We start from the raw sequence: 14133 nt of genomic DNA on the forward strand, positions 1-14133 counted from the left end.
ATGTTTCTATAAATACATTAACGACAAAAGGAGGCCTAAGGACAATCTCCATCATTTGTTGGATGCGGGGTGAGACACAGAGTGACATAAGGTGATGAGAAGGCTGAGGTACTTAATGCCTTCTTTGCTTCAATCTTTAATAGTAGGACCAATTGCTCTTGGGATACCCAGCCTGCTGAACTGGAAGACAGAGATGGGGATCAGAATGAAGACCCCACTCTGTGACTGACGACTATAAACTCTTCAGAAGGGAAAGGCAAAGAAGGAGAGGTGAGGGAGCTGCCCTCTATGTCAAAATTGGTATTGATTGCACAAAGCTATCTTTGAAGAACAGCAATGCTTAGGTCAAGAGCTTATGGGTGAAAATCAGAGACCAAGCCAACAAAGGAAGCTTTGTGGTTGGTGTCTACAACAGGCCACCCAATCAAGAAGAGGAAGCTGATGAAGAGTTCTTTCTGCAACTACAGGAAGCATCATGCTTGCAGGCCATGACCCTGAGAGAGGACTTCAGCCACCTGGCCACCTGCTGGAAAAGAACAGCAAACTGCCAGCAGTCCAGGAAACTGCTGGAGTGCATTGAATACAACTTGCTAGTACAGGTGATGGAGAGCCTGAGGAGAGGAGAAGGAGTGCTGGACCTGTTGCTCACTAATGCAGAAATTTTATTGGAGAGGTCAAGACGGGAGGTAGCCTGGGCTGCAGTGCTCGTGCCCTGGTGGAATTCTCAACCTTGAGGGGTACAGGATGAGTGAAAACTAGAGTCAATACCCCAAACCTCAGAAGGGCAAACTTTCAGCTGCTCAGGGTCCTAGTGTGTGGGATCCATCGGGAAACTGCCCTCAGAGGCAAAGGAGCAAATGAGGGTTGGGAGATAGTTAAAGACTTTTTTTAAAATGATTCTGTGATTCTATGATCTCAGTCAAAGCCAGCGCCATTTCAGCTGTCTTTATGCTGAACAAGAACAGGTTAAATTTATTAACTACACTGATAAATGCAAGTTTGGCCTTCACCTATACTACTCACAGCAAAGCCAGTTCAAGTGTTTTCCTCTTGCCTGATAAATAATTGCCAGGAGGATCACTGGAAGGCACTTGGTCTCTGAAAATTGACTGCTGACAGGGGCTTGCGCTTAGGGTAATCCTGCACTCTTTTGCTCTGCCAATCCTCAGTCCTTTGCTCGACAAAGAAAGTTGAGGTATTTCATGTGCAAGGATTTGGTTTTCTGAGTTGCATCAGGTCTTAAACTCAGGACAGAAATATTCTCACTGTTTTGAGATTAGGCCCTTAATTGGAAACAGAATCATATGTTTAGATTTGCAATCAGAAATCTACTGAAATAAACCTGTTTTCATCAGTTACATCTCTTCCCTGTCAAATAAGTAACTCTGAGAGTGACAAGAGCTATGGTTTGTGTTCATCACAGTTTCATGAGCACTGTATGTTAACATATTTCAGAATAAGCACATTGTTTTTTTATTCCAGTCACAGATTTAAAGCTAATGTCTGAATATTAAAAAAAAAACAACCTGGCTCCACACTATATTTTTCATCATTTTATTTAGAAGGCAGATTAACTGATTAATAGAAATGTAAATTGCATTTCCCCTCTCAAAGTAACTGAATAAATGCATATTGTTTTAGAAGTTCAAGTTTTGATGAACAGTACTTTACTCTGTAGAATGATGAAAGTCCTTGAATGAGCTGCACAGAAGCCTTACCAGAATGACACATGGTTTTAGTACTCTGGCAAATCTTTGGAATTATTTGTAGCAAAAGACAAACTATTTAATGGGCATATGGTAAATGCAATTTATAAATCTTTGGACAAACATAAATCCTTAAGATTGATGTACGTTTTGCTAGCCAAGTATCTTATTAATTGAAATTTATTACATTGTGGCTTTATTCAAATGGAGAGTATAAGCTATGCTTACATACTTTTCTATGCAACATTTTAAAAAATGGAAGGCAAGCTCATTTAAGAAAAATAGTTTTAAAGTGTACATAGTTAAAGAATCCTGTATCAATCTTATCAGTCTAAGGTATTAGAATTATTTTTCCATGGGTTTTCAAAGCCTTCGTTTCTGGCTATCTCCCTGAGGACTACTTACACCTTTTGGTAAAATTGTACATTTACTTCCACAATATTCTGTCTCATGTTCTAGCTGAGACAAGGATACCTGCCTGCCTATTTAGTACATCTGGCATGGGATCAATACCCACTTCCTCCTCTGATATACAATGTGATTTTGAACTTGTTCTGTTCCACACATACGTCTTTTTCCTGACTGTTTGAAAGCCTCTGACTTTTTTTAAAAAAAATCAATTAGCCTAATTAGTCACTTGACCAAACAGATTTAAAACTCCTGTTCTCTTGGGACATCACAAACTATGGAAAATCCTGATATCTTTTCTGTAATCTCACAGAAGTGCCTGTCGCTGTCAAATTGGCCAATTGCATTGTATTCAGTAGCAAATGAAAGTAGAACATTTGTGGTGACATGGTGAAACTTAAATCATTCAGAGAAACTAGCATTTAGAGTCCCAGTCCAACAAAACAGTTCAGCAATTACTTAAGTGAGAGCAACCTTTATTTATTTATGAGGACAGACATTTATTTTGTGTTTAAAGCACGTATTTTCTGAAATGTTTTGCCTGTGTGGAGCAATAATCATTAGTTCCTTGGAAGCAGAAGTTCTGCAGTCCCTTTAGTGGGTTAACCCCATGTACCTTGAAGTTTAAAAATAAAGTTGTTAGGAGTAGAGCATGTAAAAGTTGTGCAGGAAGGTGAAGTGACAAATCATGGGTTTACTTAGTTGTTGCAAAAGACATAATCACAAATCCTAATTTTGCATAGATGAAGTTTCGTTTAATGAATTTAAAATACAGCCTAGCTGTTACAAATACAAGATTGTTTCTGGTCAGTGTAAAATAGCAATACTGGTTTTGTTCCCTTCTGTGTGTTGGCAGATGCCCAATTATTTGCTTCACTGTTACACAAAGACAGGATTACATGTTGCCTTTATTCAGAGGGAGAAATAAAAGATGAAGCTCTTTTTACATTTTCCAGTTTTCATGCATCAAAACATTATTTTCAATGTAGCTCAAGCTGCATTGTGTAATCCAGGCAGCAATCTAAAGAGCTGAACGTTGAAAAGGTAACTCTTTCCAAATATTTTTTTAAAATTCTGAAGTAAAAATTCCATATACAGAGTATGATGGCAGTAGCTTCAAGTAATTCATGTCAATTTCAGACAGAATTGTGTTAAGGAACACTTCAGTCAACTTGTACTATTTTTAAGTTTATCATTTTCTAGTACTTACACAAATCACCTGCCTGTGTCCATGTTCAGTGCAAACATTAGCACATTCTTATGTAATGGAAAAAAACAAAGCATAAACCACACAGAGGAGGGTTTTCCTTCAAATGCCAGATGAAGAAGTAAAATAGATCATCAGAAGAAAACCCATATGCCCATGGTAAGGGCTGAATGTCCGTATAGCTACTCAAGCAAAATGCTTGCATGTGACATGAGTGATGATCCAGTCCCTGCAACCACAGTAGATCTGAAAGCCATGCAAACCCTGGGCTAAGGGGATGCTGTCTCCTGCACGACTCTGAAGCCAGGTGGGCCAAACCTCAGATACTGTTTCTTCGAAAGACAAGCAAGTTCAAGAGAAAAGTGTCTGCCCAGGGTCTTTGACAGATACCATTTAGTTGTTCATACCAGTTGTATTTGGTCATTAACATCACAGTCTCACAGAGGACAAGACACATTACTACAATGTTCTGCCACTTCAGCCTCCAAAGCAAAACTTTGGTATTTGATTAAGAAAAAGTATATGATTGAGGGAAAAAACTCAGAAAGCCAGGACTGGAGGAGATCTCTTCTTCCCTTCAGACGTAAGATACATTTTTTTAAATGTCTCCAAGTAACCAAGTGGCAGGGAGGCAGGTGATAACTTGCTGCAGCCACTCTGGTGCAGCAGTGCATCTCTGGCACCCGGTGCTCCCCCAAAGTGTCAGGGCTGGGCTGAGAAGGCTGTGCTTACCCTAGGACTCAAACAGGCAGCTCTCACAATGGAAGGAAACGTATTTTACAGCAGAACCACACAATGAAAAGCAAACAGCAAGAACACTTAAGTCCAAGTGCTGACATTGATCTTCATGGGGGACAATGAAAAAGTCATTTAGAGTGTGTGATGAGGACCAAGCCTGTCCTCTTTTCTAATTTCTCCTTGGTTTTCCTTTGCAGAACACTCTTCAAAGTTTAGTGTGCAAAAGCATTGGACAATGAGATGTTTTCCCGAGCAGCTCCCCTGTCCTGAGAAGCTGCCTTTGCACGAAAATACAAGAGCCAAACTAGACAGCAAGAAGATCAAATATAGGCAACATGACACTTTACCAGTAAAGAAGCAGTGAAATATGTGAGGAATATAAGGGCCATCTGCATTCATGGGACTAAATGTGACCAATGTTTTTTACTGTTTTTTCTTCCAGAAATCAGCCAAGTCACCCTGTGACTATTCACACACTGCTGAGTCCCTGCAACAAGGCACTGCTTGAAGAGATGTGTATGGACTGTGTATGGCCACACTCCAGGTTACCGCAATGCATACAAATGAAAATCTTTCTGTTTAACTTTCTCCTCTTCTACATGCACCTGTGTACCTGCACGTTCTGGCTGTAGGTTCTGTTGCTTGTTAGGAAAAACGGTGGTTGAACAGGTGACAAGCTGCTAGCTGCAGAAAAGCGAAGTACACACAATCAGGTGTCACCTGCAGCGGAGAGGGAAGATTAAGCACATTTGCATGTGACGTAGCACATCTAAGCACCCTGAAGAGCTATGCGTGGCCAGGCACTTACATCACCAGCTCATTCATTAGCTGTAGGTTCATTTCTGCTAGTCAGTAGCAGTGTAGAAGGAGGGATGGGCTATTCGGGTCTGGTAGGAGAGAAGAGCAGAAAACAGGGACTCATCCAAGCTCAAGACTAAACAGATGAGACAGTCCCTAATGACTTCTGTGTAATCACCCTCTGCAGAGGATCCCTCTGCAGCCCTGGGGGTGTACTATTTGGTAACTGTCATGTTAACCCACCAGCTCCTGAGATGTGTGAAGGGTGCATAGGCTGAAGAGTACAAGGCAGAAATGTAACTCACCAGGAGACTGTGTGTGACAGCAGCTGTGTGTTGGAAAAGTGCTACTGTCCTATGTGAGGAGCCCAGAGCTACTCATGCACAGGTACTGGAGGGTCCTGGAAGCATCATCTGAAGCTGAGATACCTCCCCATTCCCCAGTCTCTTGCTGAGACTTTCACAGTGTCTCTAAGATTAAAGGTGAAGGCAAGTGTGGGTGGTCACGAAACTGTGCTTCACAACGACCCCACAGCAACATGACAACTGAAGTGCCACGTCACAAGCACCAGTGAAAATGAGCTGCACACAACCAAAGCATTTCTTAGCTCGGTAACGGAAAGAAACTTGGGAAGGGGGGGTGGGAGGGGTGGATAGCATGCTTCCACACTGCTTCTTTCCCGAAACTACCCCACCATGTCAAATGACCCCAGATATTCACCAGACTCATCCAGATACTTTCAAACCTGGATGCAGACATCAGCCACCACTTCTGTGTTTCACAAGACTATAGCCAAATAGTCCTACAGTGACTCGAGGTGCAACTACACACATAGCTGACAAGCTGCAAGCAGGCCAGGAAAGCTGAGCATTAATGCAATACCAGACTATGCAACAGGCTGCCCCATGGGGAATTTACAAATATCCCATGTACTCTTCAAAAAGGTAATAGAAGCCTTTTATAGGTCTAGAGCCATAATATCTCTCTGGCTGCCCTCCTATCAGGCAGCTATTGAAATATAAATAATATTTTTAAAAATGAGAAAGAAAACAGTTAGTCTATTAGCAGAGGAAAATCACAATGCTGCTTGCCCCAGTGTGTCAAATCCAGTAAAAAGTCTTTGGAAGAAGTTATAAAATAATGAAAAAAACCCAGCATGCATTTTTCCTAAATACTGCAATATTTTGTTGCTTTGAAACTATAGGGTTTAGAAAACACAGGTATACTGAGATCATATGTCTCATTGTGGACTTGTTTGGTGAAAATATTGCAAATTAGTGGGGGAAAAAAAGAGGAGAAGAAAGACTGGAGACAGTTACATTGTATTATCATCAGGGATTTATATTTGTAGCATTATTCGTAAAGTCTTCAGGGATATTTATTTTCTGGCTATCACAGGAAGCACAGAATGGCAGGCGCTGCGAAGCAGTCTACAATCTCTTTGCATGGTGTGGGCTTGACTTTTTATTTTGTACTTATTTACAGTTTACTAGTGGAACTGTCTTGTTTTAATCTGGCAGTTGGCAACCGTGCACCAGACAGCTGCTTGCTTACCCTTCCCTTCCCCACCAGCGGGATGGAGAGGACAAGTGGACAAAAGGAAATCTCATGGCTTGAGATAAAGACAGTTTAACAGGGCAACAAGGGAAATACTAATACTACTACTAATGATAATAATTATTCTAAAAATGAATTTGCAAAAGAAACTATATACAGTAAAATTTTCTCACAATCTGATGACCAGTTCCCAGCCAGTCCTCAAACAATAATCATGGAACCCATAAAATCACAAATTTAATGAATAAAACTCTTGAAAAAGACCAAACTCCCAGAAAATTTTGAACTCCCAGCCAAGACAGAATTGAAACTCACAGAAAAAAGCACAACAGATTCCTACCCCCTGGCCAACCCCCATTCATCAGCTGAGCATGATGTCTATGGTATGGAATATTTCCACTGGCCAGCCTGGGCTGGCTGCCTGGCTGTGCTCCCTCCCAGCTCCTGCACACCCGCTCATTAGCTGAACATGGGAAAATGGAAAAAGTCATTGACATCACAGCAACAACTGAAAACATCAGTGTTTTCAAAATTCTTGTTGTACTAAATCCAAAACACAGATGCTACTGAGAGGAGAATTGACTCTACCCGAGCCAAAACCGGGACAGGAACATGGACTATTCAGCAGTCTTTACCATGCTGGTGAAATGAAGATTTCTAATAATCCTCAAATTGCATCTGTTTTTAAAGTTACATACTTTATGCACTGATTTACTGACTTTTCCCGCTCCCACTAGGATTTTGCCTCATGTTAATTACATCCGGGTTCTGCTACTGACCCTCAGCAACAATGAGCATCAACAGAAGGTGTATTCCTTGTGTAAAGCAACTACACGGTGAGAGATGGTGGCCAGGTTCTGGCAATAACTATGTAATTACCTGTAGAATTATATTTTGGCAAGCACCCTGCTGAAAGACCTGTTCTGAAACAATGGGAAGCAGACCTGTATTCTTTTAGTGACTTATATATTCTGTCATCCTCTTCTTGGAAGGCATTAGTTTTGTGCAAAATCTTTCAGTAAAAACTTGTTTCTAGTTTCACAGGTGTTTCTTCATGAGTCACGAAATAAACAAAACAGCATAACCAGACTTCCAGAGTCTGTACACAGCCTGAAACCTTGAACAATTCAGCTATTTTATCCATTCATATGATTTGTTAACTCTGAAACATAGTGATAGTGATTTCTAATATTTATTCTAATTTCCTCCCCCTTATCCCCATTATCAAGATAACAGATTTCTCCTTAAAATAGCAGACAACTCCATTACTCACAAGGAAATCAAATCTTACCCTTGCATATGTCGTCCCCACTCTGCTAGCTTTAGAAAACAATGATATATTGTGAAAACCAGAACCTAGAGCTATTCCAAAACAGAAAAACCTTAAAATAACTTCATATTAATTTGATAAAGACTTCTGTTAAAATCACATCATCTTAATTTCATGCATTTTGCATCAGTTGTCTCTGGTGACACAAGTCATACTACAAGAATCACAATCTTGGCTTCAGAACTAAGGTCCAGTCCATGGCAGTCTCTGCAGAAGGTTTCACTTCTTCAGCTTTCAATGGCAAATGTCTAACCCTTTTCTTGGAGAGCCCGTACGCAAAAGGTTTTTCTCACATTTATGCTCTTCAGGACAGAGGCTCCAGTAGTAAAAATGAATAATTTGCTTTCTTTCCAATTAATAACTCACCTTTTCCAATTTGACATTTGGGGGCCTGAAAATGTGGTATGCCGTAGATGAAGGGAGAGCAGTGGATGTTGTCTACCTTGACTTCAGCAAGGCTTTTGACACTATCTCCCATAACATCCTCATAGGCAAGCTCAGGAAGTGTGGGCTGGAGGAGTCGTCAGTGAGGTGGGTTGAAAACTGGCTGAATGGCAGAGCTCAGAGGATTGTCATCAGTGGCACTGAGTCTAGTTGGAGGCCTGTAACTAGTGGTGTTCCCCAGGGGTCACTACTTGGCCCAGTCTTGTTCAACTTCTTCAGCAATGACCTGGATGAAGAGACAGAGTATACCCTCAACAAGTTTGCTGATGACACAAAACTGGAAGGAGTGGTGGATACACCAGAAGGCTGTACTGCCATTCAGCAAGACCTGGACAGATTGGAGACTTGGGCAGAGAGGAACTTGATGAAATTCAACAAGAGCAGGTGCAGTGTCCTGCACCTGGGGAGAAACAACCCCATGCACCAGTACAGGCTTGGGGCGGACCTGTCGGAGAGCAACTCTGTGGAGAGGGACCTGAGTGTCCTAGTGGATGACAGGTTAGCCATGAGCTAGCTGTGTGCCCTGGCTGCCAAGAAGGCCAATGGCATCCTGTGGTGCATCAACAAGAGTGTGGCCAGCATGTTGAGGAAGGTTCTGCTTCCCCTCTACTCTGCCCTAGGGAGGCCCCATGGGGAGTACTGTGTCCAGGTGTGGGCTCCTCACTTCAAGAAAGATGAGGAGCTACTGGAGAGAGTCCAGCGGAGGGCTACAAGGATGGTGAGGGGACTGGAGCATCTCTCCTACGAGGGACAGGTGAGGGAGCTGGGCTTGGTCAGCCTGAAGAAGAGAAGACTGAGAGGGGACCTTATGAATGTTTATAAATATCTAAAGGGTGGGTGTCAGGAGGATGGGGCCAGACTCTTTTCAGTGGTGACCAGTGCCAGGACAAGGGGCAATGAACACAAACTGAAGCATAGGAAGTTCCACCTGAAGATGAGGAAGAATTTCTTCACTCTGAGAGTCACGGAGCACTGGAACAGGTTGCCCAGGGAAGTTGTGGATTCTCCTTCTCTGGAGATATTCAAGACCCACCTGGACGAGGTCCTGTGCAGCCTGCTATAGGTGACCCTACATTGGTAGGGGGGTTGGACTAGATGATCCCCAGAGGTCCCTTCCAATGACTACCATTCTGTGATTTTGTGAATCTGTGCTGCTACTGGCTTGACTGGATTTAATCCTGATGAATAAGATTGTAAAAGTAGAGCCAGGCTATATGCTAATGACCATATCAAATCCAAGTCAATTAATAGTATTTATCTAATGGAAACTGCTAAATGCCAATGCAACAATAGTTATCAGCCTTTCCATTTGTGTTACGAATTGTTGTCGTATCATATATTACATTGTATTTAATCTTCTGCCCCAAGCAGTTTTTCTTGTGAGAGTGTTAATAGATAATTCATCTCCTTGTAGCTTGGTTGCTTCTCCAACAAACCCAGTTTAGCCTCAATTTATCATGGAAACTGTGCCTAAAGCAGTTTATTTCTGCTACTGTCCTCAGATTTCAAGGCTCATTATATTTAATCCTTGCAATGCTAAGCCACGTAATTCTATGCTCAAACGGACAGACATTCAACTATTTACGATATGTTACAGAAAAAACCCTTACTAAAGGAAATATTTATCACAACATGTTCAATAGCATTAATGACCCAATTTCAAGGGACTTGACACATTATCCAAAAATAAACAATGAAAAATTGAAGAACCTCTTCAGAGCTACCACATAAATAGCAAAAATCTGCTTGAATACACATCTTTCTTATAGTCTATATGTCTGTTAACTTCTAGGGAAACACATTCTGCTGTACATTTCAATATTAACTTCCAACAATATTACAGTGTTATGAGGTTTATAACATTAGGTCAACTTTGCAGAATGAAACCAGCTCTTATTTCTTTGTGTGGACATGCTTTACCTGCTTGGTACTCTCGTTGGATAAAGTCAATAGTGCCTGTCAGTGTGCTTTTAAATTTCCAATCTTTTTTCCTAAAAGATTGACCTGAATGTTCATTCTTTCATACTTCTATCCAGTCAGCTTTCAGATATATAAATTTTAAACATGTTGCAGAATTCAGTCAGCAGAACAGTCAGTAAAACGCTCAATAGTTCTGAAATTTAAATATTTTTATGATTAAAGGAATCATTTAAATATTAGTAATATAGACTCAACAATTCTGGCCATATGTAAGGTGTTTAGTTACATCCAAATTTCCTATTTGTTCATTTCCATACAACCCAGTAAATTGGCTGAAAAATAGGCCTACACATGCATTTGAATAAGACCACATGCATTTTTCCCCCTTGACTATGACAATCTGCATTTTCACATATTTTTAGCGTGTAGTTCAGCAGTTCATGTTACCTTTTCCTATTAACTTTGCAGGAGAGTGTTACTGTCAAAGAAAGGCATTGTCACAGGTTAGGCAGAGCCTGTTTGTGACAGAGAAAGTGTTATGAAAACTCATTACTTCCGAAGTTAAAATCTGGCAGGACAAAGAGCATCACAGAGGTTACGGGAAGACTGTGATAACCTTCCCCTCTCAACAATGCACAGGTCAGTCAACGGTGCTGCTGGTGCCCAGAACTCCTCAGCCAAGCCTTGCTTCAAGAATAGCTGGAGGCAGACTTTGGGCTATCAGCCTGGCTGGTGTCATCCATGTCTGCAGGAGTTAGAAGGCCCTGAGAAGCGCTCTCAGATGCCACCTGGAAGATGGGATTTCATGCAGAAATCCTGCAGCTATCTCTAGGCAAGACATATGCCATGCGTGGCTGGTAGGTACCACATGGAAAGCCCAGCCCTGGTCTGCGGAGGCAGAGCAGCTGTGTTGGTGTAGCATCTGAGCACTGGTTATCATGGGAACAATGCGTTAGGGTGCTAGACTCTTGCTCCTGCCACCAGCTTGGCCCCAGCTGAGCAGAGGATCCCCTCCATGGAGCAGTGATGGGCAGCGCAAAAATGCTTTTAGCTGATTATACTCAAGTTCAATATGGTCAACTGATGGTGCAAATTTTTTTCCACCAAAATGAATTGCAGGATTCTTGTAACACCTCACACAGTTCATGGTGAGTGATTTCATAGCTGTAGCCACTCTCTCTGCTCCTGGCATGCTGCAGTTTCAACACACAGGCATGTGGGACTGATTGACTGGCATCTCTATCACAGACCACCAGGTCCCATGGCCTGCCAATGGCTGATTATTTCCCCTGGTGTCTGAACTGGCTGAGATAGCAGAGCTGTATGCAAATCACTGCAGATCCCTGCTTGGACACCCACAGTAACTTATTCCCGGTGTGGTAGCGTAAAGGACTTCTGACAAAGAAATTGTATTTTTTCTGGAATACTCACAAATTTCACATCTTGAGCTCCAGCTGCTCTGAAGGGTGTCAGCAAGACTAGTAAGTCTTTACAACTTTACAGGGCAGTTCAGCTCCAATTCTAATATACATAAATTGAGACAACACATTTGTCTCCTGAGTTTAGAAAGTGATCTGCCCAAAACATATCTTAAACAAAGTTGAGGCACTGTATAGCTCATATAAAGACTCAACAATGCTAGCAACCGCAATGAACCAGACTGTGGTTAAAATGACTCTTCCTGGCACTTAATCACTTTTTGGAACACAGTGCTGCTAGCACTTTGTAGCTCAATTAGTTCTAAAACATACAAAACCTATTGCCATTTTTACAATGGAAAAAAACCACCCTAGGTTATCTGTCCTGGATTCAGCTGGAACAGACTTAATTTTCACAACGAGCTGGTTGGGCTGACCCAAACAGCCAATCAAATGGGCTATTCTATACCATGTGATGTCATGCTCAGTGTTTAAATGATGAACTGGCTGAGGGAGGGGATTTTTGCTACTCAGGAGCAAGTTGAGCATTGGGTGGTGAGAACATTGCATGATGTATATGCTTTTTCTCAGTATTATTGATTGTCGTTTTTTTTCTCCCTTTGCCATTCTGTTAAACTGTTCGCATCCCAACCCATGAGATTTTTGCCTGTTTCTTTCCTTCTGATTCTCTTCCCCATCCCACCGTGGAGGGGGAAGGAGTGAGAGAGTAACTGCATGGTTCTTTGTTGCAAATTGAGGCAAAATTACAACAATATCCCAATATCATACATTAGTAGACAAAGGAGGCAAAAGTAAGTTTATTTTGTTAGGTCAGAATTCAGAATACTTAAACATGATTTTCTGTGATATGAGGAAGACCTTGTATAATCCATGTTACTTCACACAGGTTTTTGTTTGGTGTTGTTTTTTAATTTATTTTTATTTTTGTAGAGCATGCACCTGGATGCAACACGAAAGCTTCTATTGCTTTGAAGAGTTTGAACTTCAGATAGATTATTTATTTATATGCATAGACACATTTTGAATTGCACTCATGATGACGTAAAAATCATCCTCTCTAAACAAGTGCCAAAGTACTGCACATTGGCAATGGGTCTGAATAAAGATTACACTGCATCTTGTTTGAAAGTGTATTTATTTTTTATTTAGCTTGGAATGTAGCTATTTAACTTTTAAAACCAACTCCTGTTGATGGCTTCACACCTCTAGACTTTTTCTAGTAAAAGTTACTTTAGGATGTGCAGATTTGTAATTAAATGGAAGCTATAGTGACTTGACACAAAATTCAGTAACTTCAAACCTCAGTCAGTGAGTAGCAATATCTAATGTGTTTAACTACGTGCATTGCTTGTAGTTTACATTTTAAATTGTGGTGGCAAATGCTTACAATATTGCACTTATTCCCTACAGCTTTTACAAGTCACAGAATTAATACTTTTTTGTCCTTATCCCTGTAGTTGTGTGATTTTTATTCTGGTGTGTTAAAGACTGTGCCTCTGCCACCACTCATAGCCTCATTCCATAAGGATACACAAGAAGTGTCAAAAACATTTTCAGAATGACTGGTTTCAGCCTACTTAAACTTCATCATTTTAAGCAATGCAAAGCACTCTTTGCTGAGTTTCATTTTCTGTGGAAACTTCAAATTTAGAACATTAAAAATGGAGCAATGGTATTCACTGTGAATTTGCTGACTGACAGGTTCTGACCACATTTATGTCAGCAGTCATTTGAAAGCCTAATTCTGCTGCTGTTTTTGGTTTCGTCTACAATTACAATAGTGTTTTTCTACATGAAGATCCTCTGGAAAAGACTGAAGTTAATACTTTATTTCACCAGAGGTTAATTCCACTGTAAGGCATTTATTGAATCCCTGTATAGATGCTTTAATTTGGAAGTTGCATGGCTTCAGTTCAGTAGAGCTGAAATCTCTCAGGGATTAGGCTATAGTGACGGTTGCTTTCCTTCTGAATGAGAGAATCCATATGGAGCCTTAATAGGCTGTAACTTAGGCGTATTGACTTCACCCCTTTGGCTGATTTATCCTACCTCTTCAAACAAAGTTGTCATCAATGTGTTACAAATTATACGTCAGTACCAACAATATTAGTCTGGTAACTGACTGCTGCTCATTTGGAGTAAGCATGCTAATAGCAAATATCAAGGAAAAAAATACACAAGGCTGCTAAAGAACTAATAGCATATGTGTCATGGAAGTGGGATATTTGTCTCCTCATAAGTACCATGGAGTCTGAATTATCTGGTGGCTTGTGATAGCGTATGAAAATTTCAGATAAGCAGGGTGGAAAGTAATCACCACCTGTTTCGTTTTAAACAATAGGTTCTATCTATATGTGGCAGCCAGGTGAAATTGTATACAGGGATCTTTCTGAACGACTGAAAACTAATAGTTTATGAAATGGGGAAAAAAAGACAACATTACATTATTTCTCCTAGAACAGACAAGCAGGTAATATATTTTACTGGGAAGACAAATAACAGAAATATTCAGGTGAAATATTGCATCATATACTGAAAACAAATGCTTTTCTTTTTTGTTTCTAGTGCCTGCTTTAGCATTTGGAA

This window comes from Opisthocomus hoazin, chromosome Z (assembly GCF_030867145.1).
Source record: "Opisthocomus hoazin isolate bOpiHoa1 chromosome Z, bOpiHoa1.hap1, whole genome shotgun sequence".
In the NCBI taxonomy this organism is placed as follows: Eukaryota; Metazoa; Chordata; class Aves; order Opisthocomiformes; family Opisthocomidae; genus Opisthocomus; species Opisthocomus hoazin.